Here is a 5,456-nt window from a genome sequence, read left to right as displayed (position 1 = left end):
TTGAGAGAGCCGAGTGAGAGAGCCCGCCGAGGCAGGGACACAGAGGGTAATTGATTCCCCCAAATTAGGTTTCTGCTTTCTAAAGACCGGTATTGTTCCTGTTCTCAATGTGCACAGAGGTATTGAAGATTTCCTTTTTGTTTCCTTGGGCGATGAATGAGCTTAATCCATTTGGCTTTATAAATCAGGAAACTAATATTCGCTCCTTCCATAGCAGCTTTTTAAAAAATTTAATTGGTGGAGGAGGCGCAGTTTGTCACCCTTATACTGTCCCCAAGCCCCCAGTTATCAAAACACATTCTGATTAAGGGGTGGAGAGAAGGCTGGGGGACTGCGGGGGTTGGGGGGAGGCTCCTTCTGATTCCTCCTGCCCTCCTCCATCCTTGCATGCGGACCCACACAGTATCTAGAAAAGTTTGTGAAATGACTGAATGAATTATATTCAATTCAGTGAAGAAAAGGGGGCTATTCAGAGTTGCTCTTCAGAATGCTCTCCTAAATCTGCTGCTCTCAATTCCCCACTAGCACGGAGCATAGCCGTGCCACGCCTGGGGTTAGCAAACCCTCCTCACCATCCTGCACAAGCCACTAGAGTCATCTTCCTGGTGCTAAGATCTGACCCTGCCACTCTCTTGCTCAAAAATCTTCCACGGCTCCCCGTTGTCCGTAAGACAAAGCCTAACTACTTATCCTTTCACTTCAGGCCCTTCGAGAGATCCAGGGAAGCCTCTGCAACCACCACTAAGCCTCACTTCAACTCCACTGATATCTAGTGATCTCCAACAACAATCTTACACTCCGGCCCCTCTGGACTGCTTTACTGTGATTGAGTGCATCCCGAAGGGTCCTGCTCCAATGACTCTTCTCGTGGCATCCCTCTGCTTAGAAAGCCCTTGCTCCTCTCAAAGTACTCTAAGGAAATAGCTCCCCTATGTTCCTGTAAGTGGGGGTCTCTGTGTGAAGGCTGGGTGGCAGTGAGGGTTATTCCATTGAGGCCTGAGGGATAAGATCAGCCCATGAGGGCATGATTTCAGCTTTCCTCTGGAGCAGAAGGACGGATACGGTATCAAGAGTATACACTGGGTCACTGGAGAAAATGGGAGCTGCAGAGGCAGGGGCGGGATTTAGATTCAAGAAGCAAGGCTCAGAAGGAGACCCTTGGGCCCCATCTTTTTTCCCTAGGATCTCAGATGGGATGGGACCAGAACCCAGGTGCATGCTTCCTCTGGGGGCCCAATATTTGGATCTCCATGCTGTTTAGTTCTCTGGGTAGCTAGGCATGGCCATTGCCTAGATTGGTGGCTAGATTGGTTCCCTGCACTAAGGCATCCGGCCAAGGGAGCAAGAGGAGCTGAGATTCTGCCCTCTCTCTGCTCTCCAAGACTTATGCCTGCCATGGGCTGTGCCCATCCAGAGAGGGCATCTTTTGCTCGTACAATGGCACCATGTAGCTGTCTCTGCCTGGCTGGAGTTCACACTCAGAGAGGTCAGCCTGATGGGTGAGCACCTAGCCTCCCCGGCCCCCACCTGCGCTTGCACCAAGGGCCTGTGTGAGCTATTAAAAGACCAATCTCCTGGTTTTCAAAGAGAAAGGGAAAATTCAGAGAGCTTAACCAGGAGTGTCAGGGATACTGAAACAGATGCCCAGCCCCATCTCTGATTTTTTATGGGCCCTAAGTGCTGGTGAAAGATGCTGAACTCAGTCTGAGATTCAGACGTGGACAGACCTGCCATAAGGACTGAGGTCCCCATCAAGGGCCATGCTGGAGACACAGTGAGGTTCCTGAGAGGAAAGCCTCACGGGGAACTGACTGAGCAGCCAGGCCTGGAGTTTGGAGGAGCCGTAGTTACAGGTACGGCACAGAGCTGGGCCTGACCTGCTCCTGACTAGCGCTCAGAGAAGAAGAGGGCATGGTGCACATGAGGAACTGGGTCACTAAGGGCCCTACGGCTTTGCTATAGGAGCCCCTCTGAAAGAGCTGCTCACTAGAAGCAAAAGGTATGTCCCTGCCAGCTGAAAAGGACGAGAGCAGCTAGAATCGGCAGCGTGGTGGCGTTGGCAGCAACACATGCATGGAATGGATGACAAGATGGCAAGAGCACTGGGCAGCAGCTCTAATTATATGGGAGGAATCTACACCCCTAGCCTATCAACACCGCTTCCCAGCCCTGGGATGGGCAGAGGGAAAATGACTTATCCAGAACTCAAAATCTAGTGGTGTTCAGGGGATACTTGGGTCACACGTGTAAACACTCCTAGAAGGTCTCACAACTTTTTGGAGAGGGAGATCCTGAAGAAGAGAATCAGAGCATCAGAATTTGGGGCTAATTATTGTAAATGTGTGCGATCTGGTACTCGGCATTTGTGTGGCCTTTGTGTTCCAACCTGTCTTAGCTACACTATGAACAAGAAGGGAAAGGCTCTGTGAGCAAGAACAAGCTGGAACAATAATAGGGGAACAGCCCTCCCCCCCTCCCCGCCCTGCCAGCTTTGCCTGGTGGCAGTGGAGCTCAGCAGAAGACACAAAGGGCACCACATCATCAGGCAGACCAAGGCTTTGCTCCCATCGTCCCTCCCCACCTGGACGGCCTCCTGAAGCCACACTTGCTCTACTGTCCTCCATTTCTCTTCTCCCCAACCATCTGGGCCCCCTGTCCCCTTCCAGTCTCAGCAGATGACGTCACCTCCTACCTTAGAACTGAGAAGAGAGGAAGGGTCAGACAGGAGAGACCTCCTTCTCCTGCCTCCATGTCTATGCTCCCACCTTCATCTTCAGCATCTGCAACGTGCACCTCGCCTCTGGAGCCCTGGAGAACGTGGCCTTCCTCCCACCCAGGCCTTGGCCTCAGCGTTTGCTCTGGCCCACCTGCTACCACCTGCACCACCAAGGTACTTCATTGGCTCTTCTCGTCTCCTTCCATCTCCCCATTCTGCTGGACCTTTCACCACAGCAGGCAAACAAACCCTAGGGGCTCACCCAAAACAAGCAAACAAATGGATGCCCTGGACCACATGTACCCTGAGAGACTTCGCTGTCTTTTCCCCTTTCTTGTCACACGTCCTCACCTGCCAATCTCTCCTCACCTGCTCCTAGCTGGCATCAGCCTCCATGTGGCTTGCCAAGGTCACCAGTGACTTTTATGTCACTAAAGGACTATTTTCAGGCCTCACCTTACCTGACCTCTCAGTTCTTCATGCATTTAATTCTTTCCTTCTTGAATATGTTTCTTTCATAGGCTAACACATGCTCTGGGTTTTCCTTCTACCCCCACAGACATTCCTTTTAGTCTTTATTTATTTATTTATTTATTTTTAAGATTGGCACCTGAGCTGACAACTGTTGCCAATCTTTTTTTTTTTCTTTCTGCTTTTTCTCCCCAAATCCCCCCAGTACATAGTTGTATATCTTATTTGCCGGTCCTTCTAGTTGTGGCATGTGGGATGTTGCCTCAACATGGCCTGACGAGTGGTGCCATGTCTGCACCCAGCATCTGAACTGGCGAAACCCTGGGCCGCTGAAAGTGGAGCAAACTTAACCACTCAGCCCCGGGGCCAGCCCCCGTTTTAGTCTTTATTTATGGCCAGCTTCTCATCTTTCGTCTAACCTTTAGCAGTCAGTGTTTCTCAGGACTAAGTCCTAGGTCTTCTTGGAACCCCTGCCCCTGGCGCGCCATCCACACTCTCAGTGTGTGTGACCTTCACTCAGGATCTCTCCCTTGACTTCTACTCCAGTATTTCCAAATGCCCTCTTGACATCTCCGCCTGGATGTCTCAAAGGTACTTAAATTTTAAAATCCAAATCGAACTCTTGATTTTCTTCCCAAATCTCTCTTCATCTTGTTTCAGTAAACCAGCCACTCTGTTCTTAATACCAGAAATCTGGAAGTAAAGCAGAATTTCAGCTGAGCCAGTGAAATTTAAAAAAAAAAAAAAAAAAAAGGAGGAGGGTTGGGGCTGGCCTTGGTGTATGTAGTGGTTAAGTTCATACACTCTGCTTCAGTGGCCCAGGGTCCATGGGTTTGGATCCCGGGTGTGGACCTACACATTGCTCATCAAGCCATGCTGTGGTGGGGCCCCACATACAAAATAGAGGAAGATTGGCACAGATGTTAGCTCAGGAACAATCTTCCTCAAGCAAAAAAAAGAAAATTGGCAACAGATGTTAGCTCAGAGCCAATCTTCCTCACCAAAAAAAAAGGAAGAAGGAAAAGAAACAGCAAATATAATAAGACAGAATAAGTAAAGCTAAAGATATCAGTATATTACACTAAACGTTAAGAGACTGAATTTCCCTGTCAAAAACAGATTGTCTGCATAAGTTAAAAAATAAAATACAGCCAAATGCTGTTTACAAAAACTATTTTCAAAACAAAGTGACAAAGAAGACTGAAAATAAAGCAATAGGCAAAGACATACAGAGAGGGAATGGAAACAGCATTATTAACGTTTAAAACAAGGCCAAATTAAGAAATACTCTCTTAAATTACTATTGGATCAAAATAAGATCAAAACTGGAATTGCAAGTCATCTAGTAATGAAAAAAGAGAACCCAGTATACCATACAGAGCTTATAGGACACAGCTGTACTTAGAGGAAAAACCATAGCCTTAAATGCTTTTCTTCTTTTTCTGTATATTTATTACAGGTATAACAGAAGTACTCATAAATATTGCATCTTAAATGCTTTTAATATTAAAGAAAAGGCTGAAAGCAAATTAACTAGGTATTTAATCTAAGAAGTTAGAAAGAGGACAAAATAGCCAAAAGAAAATAGAAGGAAATTAATAAGGTTAAAATAAAAAATTAATTAAATAGAAAATAAATAATACAGAAAATAATAAAAAGAGAAAATTAAAATCCAAACCTGATTCTTTGAAAAGATCAATAAAATAGATAAACTCTTCCAGGCAAATCTGGTTAAGAAAAAAAGAAAGCAAAAATATACAATATTGAGTATAAGAAAAGAGATATATTACAGGTATAGAAAACATTAAAGAATCTTGACAATAATGTGTATAAGTCTATGAAAATAAATGTGAAAACCTGGAAGAAATTGATAATTTCCAAGCAAGGTAGAAAATAGCCAAAATTGAGCATAGAAGTTGAAATCTGAATAGGCCAACAAACAGCAGATATTTAAAATGAAATTAAAATTCTTCCATTGAAATATCTTAAGACACCATATGATACAGCAATTCCACTTCTGGGCATATGTCCAAAAGAACTGAAAGCAAGGTCTCAAAGAGATATTTGTACACCCCTGTTCACAGCAGCATCATTCACAATAGCCAAAAGGTGGAAGCAACTCAAGTGCCCATCAATGGATGGATGGATAAGCAAAATGTGGTATACACATACAATGGAATATTATTCAGCCTTAAAAAGAAGGAACTTCCAACACATGCTACAACATGGATGAACCTTGAGGACATTATGCTAAATGAAATAAGCCAGT

The sequence above is a fragment of the Equus quagga genome, chromosome 14 (genome assembly GCF_021613505.1).
Source record: "Equus quagga isolate Etosha38 chromosome 14, UCLA_HA_Equagga_1.0, whole genome shotgun sequence".
In the NCBI taxonomy this organism is placed as follows: domain Eukaryota; kingdom Metazoa; phylum Chordata; class Mammalia; order Perissodactyla; family Equidae; genus Equus; species Equus quagga.
The sequence above is the reverse complement of the archived record's forward strand: the minus strand, read 5'-3'. Positions refer to the sequence as shown.